Source organism: Chiloscyllium punctatum, chromosome 36 (assembly GCF_047496795.1).
Source record: "Chiloscyllium punctatum isolate Juve2018m chromosome 36, sChiPun1.3, whole genome shotgun sequence".
NCBI classification, from domain to species: Eukaryota; Metazoa; Chordata; class Chondrichthyes; order Orectolobiformes; family Hemiscylliidae; genus Chiloscyllium; species Chiloscyllium punctatum.
Genome location: NC_092774.1, coordinates 40,514,811 through 40,528,972, shown reverse-complemented (window position 1 = coordinate 40,528,972; position 14,162 = coordinate 40,514,811). Strand labels below are relative to the sequence as shown.

The window sequence follows — 14,162 nt, the reverse complement described above, 5'->3', positions numbered from 1 at the left end:
ATATCTTGCAGTCGGAATCCTGTGTTCACACTTGTCTGTTCTTGGTGGTTGAGGTCAGGGCTTGGAAGGTGCTTTTGAAGAACCACCACTCATGCAATCAAGCCAGACTGATAGATTGTGGCCCCAGACTCTGCCATTTTAACTTCCCTCATCAATCTACATTCTTTCCAGCCATGTTTCAGTCTCAAACTGCCACGCAATGCCTTCTGTTACGGCTTAAAGGTAAGAATACACAAGATAATCAATCGTATTTTGGGTTGTATAAATCTTAGCCTGCCAGAATTATTTTCTTAGACTTTAATTAAACTTTAATTGACTGCATGAAGTGGTTTGTTGGTCAGACTTGAATCATCATGCTCAAAGGAGACAATGCCAATAATATCATTAAACTCCTCTTTTTGTTAAAAAAGGACAAGCTCTTGATTTATTTTTACAACTTACTGGTATTCACACCTGCACATTCAATGTCAAACTCAGACATCATAAATGAAACTACACCATTAATTTTATTTTACAACAATCCAACAGATTAATTAATAATACAGTGAACACCAAGGCTGATTAATGTGAAATTAAATTTGACCGAATAAAATGTAAAATCGAGATGTGAGATAACAAATGGGGGAAGGGCAGAAGGTAAGAAATGCAGCATCATAGAAGGTGCTCCTCCAGGGAGTGTATTTTACCAACTACAACTGCTAAATATAAACAAACACTCTGACATGATCCTCCGGTTTTAATGTAAACCATAGCCCCATACAGTAGGTACCATTTAAATAAGTTAATAGATACAAGCCTTGAGCAAATCCAGCCTCCAGCCGGACCCCCCGCTTCTTGGAGCTCGGACCTTCCTCCAGCTCCGGGGGGTTGTTGAGCTCCTGGGCTCCGGCCGCCGCCGAAGAAGCCGCGGGCGCCGGCTCTCTCTCCTCCACCGCCGACATTTTTAATTTGTTTTCTCGTTCACCCGGTAACCGTCACCTCCCCCTTCCCGGGCCCCGGAAATTATACAAAAATAAACAATAAACCCCACCGGGGACTGTCTCCTTTTCTTCACAACTTTAGTTTGAAAAGTTCCGGCTTTAATTTGAAATGTATTTTAAAGGTATTTTCTGAGGTAAACGATGCCTGTCTGCCCCCCTCCCTCCGTCAGAAACCGCCCGCTGAGTCGATGAGAAAACCGCAGCCTCGCGCCGCCATCTTTGTTTTTCTTCTTCTTTCCGTCTCCTCCTTCAGTGACGCGCGTCATCCGCGCTCCCTCCAATCAGAGCGCACCTTACTCCACCTGACCAATGGCGGCCGGATTTGCAGTTAAAAAGGCTGCCACAACCCGGAATGTCGCTCTCCGATTCGTCCGCACCGACTGCAGCCTTTGGGATTGGTGGAGAGGTTCGCAGGCCCTTAACTGTCCCCGCCCCTTTACTACAATGGGCTCGAGGGGTTCAGGAGGAAGGTGTTCTCACTCATTCATTCAACAGGAGATGGGCTCAATTTACTGTAATGGGCTGTGGGGGTACAGTGGTCATGTCTCATGTTGAGGGGGAAGGTGTTTCCTCTCATTCAACAGAAGAGGACCTATTTACTACAGAGGGTTTTTTTTTGTGATGCAGCTGTAGTCTCCCTTCGAGCCCTGAGGCTCAGGTTTAAATCCCACTGCTCCAGTATGTGTAATAACATACTCAATTTTTTCAGTCATAAGTCACACAACTATAGTCCAACACGTGTATTTGAAATCGCAAGTGCTTGGAGCGTAGCCTCTTCATCAGGTGAAGACATGGAAAACGAAACGTGCAGGAAAGGGAATTCAGATAAATGATCAGCCATGGATGGTGATGAAAGACAGAGCATCTCAACAGTCAATTACCTATTCCCATTCCTATTTCTGATCTTCATAATACATGACAAGTTGTATATTTTCCAAACATTAATTTTATTTCCATGGTTTAAAAATGAATATTTAAGAATGGTCAGTTTATTCTTTCTCACTTGAGCACATTGTGACCCATAACTATTTAGATACCACTGTTAACATCATAGCCCCTCTCATGAGATATCAGAGGAACGATTCATAAACAAAATTTGACACTGAGTCACTCGAGTAGACACTTGAACAGAGAAAGCGCCCGACAGATATTGGGAACCTAAAGGTTATTGAAGTGAAATGTTAAGACGAGCAGGTGAACACCCCCAATAAGGGAACTCACCTGACTGACCTAATTATAATCACCACAGTATCCAGTGCTACTCTTCACCAAACACGGATTACTTTCCTTTTCAGTTTAATTATCCAACTATCTTTTGAGTGCCATAATTTAGTCTGACTCCAACACTCTCTCTCGCAGACCATTCCAAAGGTCAAAGATTTTCAATCATTAATGAAATATGTTCTGGATCGCTCCCAAAACACAATTCATATGGATCTTGCTTCAAATCATTTGCAATAAGGTCTTCACATGAACAAATTTGCAGCTGAGAGCATTTGTTTAAATTTTATATCATATTGAGGTGGCACAGTGCTTGGCATTGCTACCTCACAGCACTAGGGACCCAGGTTCAATTCCAGCCTCAGGTGAGTGTCTGCGTGGAGTTTGCATGTTCTCCCTGTCTGCATGGGTTTCCTTCCACAGTCCAAAGATGTGCAGGTTAGGTGGGTTGACCATGCAAAATTGCTCTGTGATGTGTAGGTTATGTGGATTAGTCATACTAAATGCAGGAGAACAGGATGATCCTGGGTGGGATGGTCTTTGGTGTGTCAGTGCAGGCTCAATGGGACAAATGGCCTCTTTCTGCACTGTCGGGATTTTATGTATCACTGTCTGATTTCTTGCACATGCTCCTTTATGAAAGGGACATTTTACTGTCATGTTCAGTACTGCAGTCTCTATATTTTCATACATACCTCTAAATTAGGTTTGAATGAAATCCCCCCATTTCACTGTATTTTAGGTACCATTCCCCCCACCACCCCTTCCATTCCTGATTCATTTTTCCATTACCTGTGTCATGATCCCCCCCTCTTTATATATATTATTGTAGACAGGCTAAATCTAGTTACCATGTCTCTAAAATATGAGATGAAATATGATCGCATACTTTGAGTCCATTACTACAGCTTGTTAAGGTCTCTTGCCAAAGAGAACTCTTAATCCTGCATCCTTCGGTAGGATTATATGAGGATATCTGGTCATCATGGACGAGTTGGATTAAATGGTTTGTTTCTGTCCTGTGCATCTCTATGACTATGACTATCAAATAAGGGCCAGGAGCAGGCTGGTGGGACTAGGTTAGTTGGGGATCATGTACTGAACAGCCTGTTTCCAGGCTGTATGACTACACAGCCTCAAATGAATGGGGATCAATCCCAAAGAGATATTAAAGGTCTCGAGCACCACCTTAGGCACATGTGTGGACACCTTCCAAATAACTGAGAGCAGTGGGGCACTGTGAAGTTCAGTACATCAGTTAGCCAGCAAGTTCTCTTCGGGAGACTTGTCTCGAGAAAGGAAGCGGTTTCCTGTCCCAACAACTGGACTGTGGATCAGTTTGGAGTAGGTCCTATATCTCTGACAACATAGGTGGACAGAATCGAGAGTGTGGTGCTGGAAAAGCACAGCAGGTCAGGCAGCATCCAAGGAGCAGGAGAATTGACGTTTAGGGCATAAACCCTTCATGAGCAATGAGGCTTGCGGACCGGGAGGGCTGAGAGATAAATGGAAGGGGGGGGGGGGGGGTGGTGTTGGGGAGAAGGTAGCTGAGAATGCGATAGGCAGATGAAGCTGATTGGTCGGAGAGGAGTCTGGGGCGGATAGATGGTAAAGGTGATGGACAGGTCAGGAGGGCGAGTGGAGGCTTGGGGCTGTGATAAGGTGGGGGGGGGGAAGAGGAGGAGGAGGAGGAGGATACATGAGGAAACTTTTGAATTCCACATTGATCCCATGTGGTTGCAGGGTCCCAAGGTGGAATAAGAGGTGTTCTTCCTCCAGGCGTCAGGTGGTAAGGGTTTGGCGATGGAGACAGCCCAGGACCTCAATGATCTTGATGGAATGGGAGGGGGAGTTGAAGTGTTCAGCCACAGGGCGGTGGGGTTTGTGGGTGTCCCAGAGTGGTTCTCTGAAACAATCCACAAGTTGGTGTCCTGTCTCTTCGACGTAGAGAAGCCCACATTGGATGGAATAGATACAGTGGATGACACTGGTGGAGGTCGAGGTAAATTTCTGTCAGATGTGGAAGGATCCTTTGGGGCCTTGGATGGAGGTGAGAGGAGTGGTATGGACACACGTTTTACACTTCCTGTGGTGGCGGGGAAGGGGCCGGGAGTGGGGTGTGGGCTGGTTGTGGGCGCATGGACCTGACGAGGGAGTCGCAGAGGAAATGGCCTCTCTGGAATGCTGATAGGGGTGGGGAGAGAAAAATATACCTGGTGGTGGGGTCCATTTGTCAGTAGCAGAGGCTGATGTGATGTATCTGGAGGTTGGTGGGGTGGAAGGTGAGGACGGTTAGGGGTGGGTTCTGTCCTTGTTCCATTGGGGGGGGGGGGGGGGGGGGTTCAAGGGCGGTGTTGCAGGATGTGGAGGAAATGTGCTGGAGGGCATTGTCGACCACGTGGGAAGAGAAATTGCGAACTTGGAAGGAGGAGGCCCTCTGGGATTTTCTCCGGTGGAATTGGTCATCCTGGGAACAGATGCGGTGGAGGAATTGGGAATATGGGATTGCGTTTTTACAGGAGGCGGGGTGGGAGGAGGCGTAATCTAGGTAGCTAGGTAGGGGGTCGGTGGGCTTGTAGTAGATGTCCACGGTTAGTCGGTAGCCAGAGATGGAGAGGTCCTGGAAAGGGAGATGGTCCAGGTGAAGTTGAGGTCGGGGTGAAAGGTGTCGATAAAGATGACAAACTGTTCAAACTCCTTATGAGAGCATGAAGTGGCACCAATATGGTCATCGATGTACCGGAGGAACAGGTGTAGCTGAGGAAAATGGACTGTTCCACGTACCCGACAAAGAGGCAGGCATAGCTGGGTCCCATGTGGGTGCCCATGGCTACCCCTTTAGTTTGGTACATTGGTTTGGATGCCATCTGAGGTTTGTGCGGATCACTTCAGAGGGAACGTGCAGTCCAGGGCTCAGTGAGCACCACTGCAAGCAAAGCTCACAGAATCCCTACAGGGAAACAGGCCCTTCAACCCAACAATTCCACACCGACCCTCTGAAGAGTAACCCACCCAGACCTATTCCCCTACCCCATTAGTCTACATTACCCCCTAAACAATACACTGCACCTACACATCCCTGAACACGCTGGGACAATTTAGCTTGGCTAATTCACTTGCTCATGTTTGGACTGTGGGAGCACCCAGAGGAAACCCTTGCAAACATGGGGGGAGAATGCGCAAACTTCACAAAGACAGTCACCCTGAGGGTGGAATCGAACCCTGGTCCCTGGCGATGTGACATAGTGGCACTAATCACTGAGCCACTGTGCCGCCCGTGAGCTAACCTGGGGTTGGAGGAAAATGGGAGGGGTGTGGGGGTGCTGTCTAGCAGAAAACAAAGACTGACGCTCCCCCTGCACCCACTGTCAGAACAGGCAGGAGGTTCAGTCCTGGGGGTGATCCACATCAGCGTCGCCGACGGAATCTGCTGGTGCCCCCTCTGGTGTCTCTGCAAGTTACTGGACGACGTGAACCTCCGCCTGCACTTGGGGCAGGCAAACGGCCTCTCCCCGGTGTGGACCCGCTGGTGCCTCAGCAGGTTGGAGGCCTGGGTAAAGCCCTTCCCGCACTGAGGACAGCTGAACGGCCTCTCCCCGGTGTGGACCCGCTGGTGGTCCAGCAGGTCAGAGGAGCGTTTAAAGCCCTTCCCACACTCAGGGCAGGGGAACAGCCTCTCCCCCGTGTGGACCCGCTGGTGCCTCAGCAGGGCAGAGGAATTACCAAAGGCCTTCCCACACTCAGAATAGCTGAAGGGCCTCTCCCCAGTGTGGACCCACCGGTGGGTCAGCAGGTTGGAGGATTTGCTGAAGGCCTTCCCGCACACAGGGCAGGGGAAGGATCTCACCCCAGTGTGGACCTGCTGGTGGGCCACGAGGGTAGACCCCTAGGCAAAGCTGTTCTCACACTCTGGGCAGGAGACTGGTCTCTCCGCTGTGTGGACCCGCAAGTGGGCCAGCAGGTTTGAGGAGCAGGTAAAGCCCTTCCCGCACTCCGGGCAGGGGAAAGGTCTCTCCCCAGTGTGACTGCGCCGATGAGTCTCCAGGGCAGACGGGAAACTGAAGCATTTCCCACAGTCGCCACACTTCCATGGTTTCTCCATGGGGCAGGATTCCTCAGGTTTCTCCATGGCTGAAGCTTCAGCCGCACACAAACGTGTGTACAGCCCCTCCCCGGTGTGAATTCCTCTTTCCAGGCCGAATAACTGTTTCTGGCTCCACACTCAGTGCATTGCAACAGTAGGATCTCTCATCCAGTCCCACTGATGCTGAAAACATTATGAAACAGGAACCAAAAAGCATTGCTCCATCTCACAGAATCAGAGTTGAAAATCTTTGCTGTCCCGATGGATTGAGTGACTGTCAGACATTGATGTGAAAATGATGACTGCAGATGCTGGAGATCAGAGTCAAAAAGTGTCGTGTTGGAAAAACACAGCAGGTCAGGCAGCATCCGAGGAGCAGGAGAGTCAAGCATAAGCTGTTGATTTTGAAACTTCCGTCTTCAGATAGTCTGTAAAAAGAGATTACAAAAGTCATCATTGTCAATCCAGTGGGAGATGGGGTCGGAATGAGACAACAAGGTGTTGACACCGACACCAGATAGAAACTGAACATAGAGATGTGGCAAACATTAGTGGCAAGCCAGAGTCAGAGAGTGACACAGCACAGAAACATACCCTTTGGTCCAACTCATCCATGTCGACCAGATATCCAAAATTAATCTAGTTCCATTTGCCAGCATTTGGCCAATAACCCTCTAAACCCCTCCTATTCATACATCTATCCAGATGCCTTTTAAATATCATAATTGTACCAGCACCCACCACTTCCTCTAACAGCTTTGTACACACACCACCTTCTGCATGAAAACTTTCCCCTTAGCTCCATTTCTAACAAATTGCTCTCCATCTAAACCCGTAGCACAATGGCAATCCCAGTTTATGTTTGAAAAGTTAAAATCCCTAACAATAACCATCCTATTACTCTTACAGGTAACTCAAATCTCCATCCAAATTTGTTTCTCAATTTCCCACTGACCATGAAGGTGTCTACAACACAATCCCAATAAAGGTGATCATCCCTTCCATATTTCTCAGTTCCAACCAAATAACCTTCCTGGATGTATTCCTAGGAATATCCTCCTTAAGTCCAACAGGAATACTATCCCTTATCAAAAACACCACTCCCCTTCATCTCTTGCCTCCCTTTCTATCCTTCCTGTAGCATTTGTATCCTGGAACATTAAGCTGCCAGTCCTGCCCATCCCTGAGCCACGTTTCTGTAATTGCTATGATATCATATCCCATCTTCCTCATTATGCCCTGAGTTCAACTGCCTTCCCTGTTCGGCCTCTTGCAATGAAGTAAATGCAGTTTAATTTGTCAGTCCTACCTTGCTCTCTGCTTTGTCCCTTCCTGACCTGACTGTTTGAATCACTCCCTTTCCCAACTGTACCAGTCTCAGATTGATCTCTTTCCTCACCATTTCCCTGGGTACCTCCCCACGGACCCACCTTGCTAGTTTAATTCCTCCCGAGCAGCTCTTGCAAATTTCCCAGCCAGTATATTAGCTCTCTTTCAATATTCAGGCTTCTTGTACAGGTCACATCTACTCCAGAAGAGATTCCAATGATCCAAAAATGTGAACCCTTCTCCCATGCACCAGCTCCTCAGCCATGCATTCATCTGCTCTATCTTCTCTATTCCAACCCTCACTAGCTCATAGCACTGGCAGTAATCCAGATTTTTCTTGACTCTATGACCTCTTTTTTTTTAAATTTGTGCCTGACTTTCTACACTTTCCCTTCAGAATCGCATCCTTTTCCCTCCCTATGTCATTGGTTCCAATGTGTACAATGACCTCCAACCGGTCCCTCTCCCTTTTGAGAACATTCTGCACCCTCTCGGAGACATCCTTGATCCTGGCACCAGGGAGGCGACACACCATTCTGATTTTTCGCTGCTAACCACAGAAGCGTCAGTTTGTATCTCTGACTAGAGAGCCCTTTATCACAATTGATCGCTTGGAACCCGACGTACCCCTCATTGCATGAGAGCATGTCTCGAGACCAGAAACTTGGCTGTTCGTGCTACATTCCCTGAGAGACCATCACCCCCTACATTTTCCAAAACAGCAGACTTGTTTGAAATGGGGATAGCCACAGAAGACTCCTACACTACCTGCCTACCCCTCCTACCTTTCCTGGAGTTAACCCATCACCCTGACTGTAGCTGCGGCTTTTTTCCCTTCCTATCATTGAGTCGCTGCAGCTTATCCACACAATCCAATAGGATTTGCAAGCAAACACACTTACTGCAGACATAATCACCAGTAACATGGATACTTTCTCCAATCTCCCACATCTGACAGGAAGAGTAGTGATTAACGGCTCCATTTCGGAATGGCAGGCAGTGACCAGTGGGGTACCGCAGGGATCCGTGCTGGGACCGCAGCTTTTTACAATATATGTAAATGATATAGAAGATGGTATCAGCAATAACATTAGCAAATTTGCTGATGATACAAAGCTGGGTGGTAGGGTGAAATGTGATGAGGATGTTAGGAGATTACAGGGTGACCTGGACAAGTTAGGTGAGTGGGCAGATGCATGGCAGATGCAGTTTAATGTGGATAAATGTCTGGTTATCCACTTTGGTGGCAAGAACAGGAAGGCAGATTACTACCTCAATGGTATCAAATTAGGTAAAGGGGCTGTTCAGAGAGATCTGGGTGTTCTTGTCCACCAGTCAATGAAGGCAAGCATGCAGGTACAGCAGGTAGTGAAGAAGGCTAAAAGCATGCTGGCCTTCATAACAAGAGGAATTGAGTATAGAAGCAAAGAGGTGCTTCTGCAGCTGTACAGGGCCCTGGTGAGACCACACCTGGAGTACTGTGTACAGTTCTGGTCTCTATATTTGAGGAAAGACATTCTGGCTATTGAGGGAGTGCAGCGTAGGTTCACGAGGTCAATTCCTGGAATGGCAGGATTGCCTTACACGGAAAGACTGAAGTGACTGGGCTTGTATACCCTTGAGTTTAGAAGACTGAGAGGGGATCTAATTGAAACGTATAGGATTATGAAAGGATTGGACACTCTGGCAGGAGGGAACATATTTCCGCTGATGGGGGAGTGCCGAACCAGAGGACACAACTTAAAAATACGGGGGAGACCATTTAGGACAGAGATGAGGAGAAACTACTTCACCCAGAGAGTGGTGACTCTGTGGAATGCTCTGCCCCAGAGGGCAGTGGAGGCCCAGTCTCTGGATTCATTTAAGAAAGAATTGGATAGAGCTCTTAAAGATAGTGGAGTCAAGGGTTATGGAGATAAGGCTGGAACAGGATACTGATTGGGAATGATCAGCCATGATCATATTGAATGGCGGTGCAGGCTCGAAGGGCTGAATGGCCTACTCCTGCATCTATTGTCTATTGTCGAAGAGCATATCACTCTCATAAAGGCCACCTTTGCTCCTTCACAATCTACAGACCCAGAAAATAGCACCATCTTTTTGCTCTAAAAATGTGCTCCGGGCTAACACAGTACTTGTGATTTATATTTTTAAAATTTAATCAAGAGACAGATGTCAGTAAAACATATAATCAAGAAAGAATCCACTCCATTCACGACTGCAGACTTACAGCTAAGTTACACATTAAAGACTATACACTTCTCTGTTCCTGTTCTGTGAGCTCCCCCACACAGGTTCCTCCATGGTCAGCTGTGAATTTTGCTGTTCATTAACCTTTCCCAGATGCACTGCAATGTCCAGTAACTGTGCAGATTCACTGCAATGTAAATTTCTTTTTCTCTCTCCCTCATTTTGGACTCCTAACCATGCCCCTATAAACCTCTATAAGGTCATCTCTCAGCCTCCTACGCTCCAGGGAAAACAGCCGCAGTCTTTTTAGCCTCTCCCTATAACTCAAACCCTCCAACTCTGGCAACAGCCTTGTAAACCATTTCCAAACTCTTTTGAAGTTTCACAACATCTTTCTAACATAGGAGACCAGAACTGAATGCAGTATTCCAAAAGTGGCCTAACTCATGTCATGTACAGCCATAACATGACTCCCAACTCCCGTACTCAATGCTCTGCTCAATAAACGCAAGCGCCACCAAACGCTTTCTTCACTACCGTGTCTACCTGTGACTCCACTTTCACAGAACTACAAATCTGCACTCCATGGTCTCTTGATGCAGGAACACTCTCCACAGCCTTACCATTAAGTGTGTAAATCCTGCCCTGATGTGCCTTTCCAAAATGCAACACCTCACATTTATCTAAGTGAAACTTTATCTGCCACTCCTCGGCCCATCAGCCCATCCATTCAATTCTAATTTAGATTGAACTTTCTTTCCTCTCTTATTTCCTAAACGCTGAAAATCTCCATCCCACACATTCTCCCTCCATTCTCACTTTGCTGAACCTAATCCGTGCTGTCCCTCATCCTGAAGGGTCTGGTTTACGCTGATTTACAGCCCACGCTTGGAGATCTAATTGAAACATACAGAATACTGATTGGCCTGGACAGGGTGGATGTTGGGAAGATGTTTCCATTGGTAGGAGAGACTAGGCCCCAAGGGCACAGCCTTAGAGTAAAGGGAAGACCTTTTAGAATGCAGATAAAGAGGAAACCTTTGTAGCCAGAGAGTGCGAAACCTATGGAATTCATTGCCACAGAGACTGTGTTGGGCAAGTCACTGAGTATATTCAAGACTGAGATAAATAGGTTCTTGTGAATCAAGGATATTGAGGGTTGTGGGGAGAAAGCTGGAGAATGGGGTTGAGAAACTTGTCAGCCATGATTGAATGGTGGAGCAGACCTGATTGGCTGAATGGCCTAATTTCTACTCCTAGGTCTTATGGTCTCTTGCTGTCCTGGACATAGTGAGAGAATTGGGAGCAGGAGTAGGCCATTTGGTCTTTCAAGTCTGCACCAACATTGAACTGGATATGAATATACCTACATCTTGGTGGATAGGCTGGGACCTTTTTCACCGGAGCATAGGAGGTTGAGGGGTGATCTTATCAAGCTTTATAAAGTCATGAGGGGTATAGATGAAGTGAATGATGGGTTTCCTTTCCTTAGAGTGGGGGTTTCAAGGTTAGGGAGCAAATTTTGAAGGTGAGTGGAGAAAGGTTTAAAAAAGACAGGAGGAACACCTTTGTTTTCCCATAGATAATGGTTCGTATGTGGAATGAATGTTCAGAGGAAGCGGGGACGCAGGTACAGTTACAATGTTTAAAAGACATTTGGATAAGGACATGAATGTGAAAGGTTTGGACGTGTTATGGACTAGGCCAGACCACTCAAAACATTCTTAAGGAGGCAGCACAGACCGTAACTTTGCTATTTGTTTCAGTAAGTGCACAGTGAAAATTACCCGAAGTTAGCTAAGTTGACTACCAGGATTTAAAACAGATAAATGTATTCACAAGAATACAGAATGAAACACAAAGAACAGAATATAGAGTACCCACAGAACTCAGTCGGTCTAAACTAGACTTAATTATGCTGTTCCAAATGTACACAACAGTCCCAATAAACAAACTCCTTAAACACACAGTAAAACTGAAACAGAGGCGGACAGGTCGAAGTTAGAAGGGCAGAAGGAGAGAGAGTTTAACAACCTTTCTCTACACAGTCCACTGCTGAATTCACTCAAACAAGGCCTCAGCTTTCACGACAGATCACTCGTCTTTCATTGTGCAGGTCACTTCGAAAACATAAAAGCTTGGGCCTAAAGTCTCATCTGTTGACATATAAACAAAAAAGCCCTTTTCATTTCTGTACTCAACCATCCATTTTGGAGTCCGGGGCCAATTTCCCGCCACTCTGAAAAAAAAACCAAGGACACGGTATCCTTGAGAAGAAGGACCAGCTTTTATAAAAAGGACCAGTTTTGTGACAGAGGGATATGGGCCAAGCACTGGCAGATGGGATTAGTGTAGCATGCGAACACAGCATGGACCAGTTGGACTGAATGGTCTATTTCTGTGCTATATGATTCTGTAATGGTCTCAAAACCATTTTCTTGCCTTCCCCATAACCATCCACTTCTTTGTTCTTCAAAAGTCAGATGACCTCAGCCTTGAATATATTCAATGACCCCCCCTAATTACAGGAAGTCATCCCCATTTTTGGACTCAATTCCTCTTGCTAATATACCACTTGCCTTGCTGACTGTTTGCTGCACCTGTCTCACAACTGGCAGTGACTGGTGTAGAAGGACGCTGAGGTTCCTTTGTACATCCACACATCATTCCTGATGAAGGGCTCGTGCTCAAAACGTCGACTCTCCTCCTCCTCGGATGCTGCCTGACCTGCGGTGCTTTTCAAGCACCACACTTGACTCTGATCTCCAGCATCTGCAGTCCTCACTTTCTCCACATACCAGTATATTATCATTTAAACCATGCACCTCCTTTCTGCCTTTTTTTTTAAAGCAATAGGCTTTAACTTTACATTGTGGTACTGCATTTGCTGTGCGTTTGCCAATTGAGACACAGACCTGCACCAACTTTTCCAGAGTCTGTCCCCTCCCTGGATTCACTCCCTTTCCCTTCAGTTCGTGCAAGTCAGCTACTGAATCCCAGAACGAAAAAGAAATGAAAAAGTGGGTGAGAAAAGAGAGTGCCGTACCCACAGATGTTGGACAGAGTTGCAGTCTGGGGTGAAGCTCAATCTTCATTCAAAGAGAGAGAGGAACAACAGCAGCTTCAGTAACTCACGGCTCAATTTCCGCGTTCAGACAGAGGCGGCTCTGAATGGCAGGAGGACCAGGCTCCTTCCGGTCCTCCGGGTCTCACCATTGGTCCTTTTACCTTCAGAAGGAAGTCAAGCGCCGCTTCCGCGGACAGCGACGAGCATACTCAGTGCTTTTGCTGACACCGCAGTACATGCGCAGTTGTTGCTGACACCGCAGTACATGCGCAGTTGTTGCTGACACCGCAGTACATGCGCAGTACGCTCTGTGGGGGTGCGGGCGACACTGACAGATTTTAAGCGTCCAAATGTCAACAGGAGAAAAAAAAGCTGCAGCCACAATTTTATTTTTCCCTGTGGCTCGACATTTTATTCCTTTTGAATTTCGTCCGGCTTTGTATGTCTTTTCCCCAGGGTAGAGGAAGTCCAAAACTAGACGGCATAGGTTAAGAGTGAGAGGGGAAAGATTTAAAACGGTCCTAAGGGGTAACTTTCATGTAGAGTGTGGTGAGTGTATGGAATGAGCTGCCCAGAGGAAGTGGTGGAGGCTGCTACAATTACAACATTTGAAAGGCACCAGGGTCAGGATGGGTATCTGAATAGGAAGGTGTGAGAGAGATATGGGCGAAATGCTGTCAAATGGGTCACTAGATCAATTTAGGATATCTGGAGGGGAAGGGCGAGTTGGACTGAAGGATCTGTTTCTGTGCTGTATGACTCTATGCGTCTATTTTAATGCAAGTTTCAGAAACATGACTGCAGCCTTTTAAAAAATAAATTAACAATGTTTCTGAATCTATCATTTTAGCTGTTCTTAATTTTAAAGATCAGCCATTTCTTGCACACCCCTGTCTTCCAGGTAGAGTCATCACCATCGATTCTCTCTCTTTCCTGAGAAAGAGATACTGCAATCAAAGAGGGCACGAGAAAGTATGGAATGGTAGAAGGGAGGGAGAATGGACAGGGGAGTGGGGAGAGAGAGAGAGAGAAGATGACAGAGGAGAGAGGGTGGGGTGCAGAAAATGAGGGGAAGAGAGTGAAGAAGGCTGAGCACAGAGAATTGGTAGGTGCAGAGTGTGAGGAGAGAGAGTGGACGTGGACCAAAAGTTTGGGGGACTGACAGCACAAATCCCACCTTCCTCAGGACTGGTGTCAGTGTCTCATGGATTGGAATCCACTCCACCCACAGCAGACCTGAGGCAAGTGTTTCTCAATAGATGCTTGGCTAATGCAGTAGAATCATATAATC

The 14,162-nt window shown here is 46.9% G+C and overlaps 1 long non-coding RNA gene across 1 annotated transcript; it reads right to left on the bottom strand.

The window, feature by feature from the left end:
* Nucleotides 1–1,903: 1,903 nt before the first annotated feature.
* Nucleotides 1,904–12,994, bottom strand: LOC140460988 (uncharacterized). Its single transcript, XR_011954434.1, has 2 exons — nucleotides 12,851–12,994; nucleotides 1,904–6,713 (listed from the first exon to the last, which is right to left on the bottom strand). It is a non-coding gene; the product is annotated as an uncharacterized lncRNA (long non-coding RNA).
* Nucleotides 12,995–14,162: the final 1,168 nt, after the last annotated feature.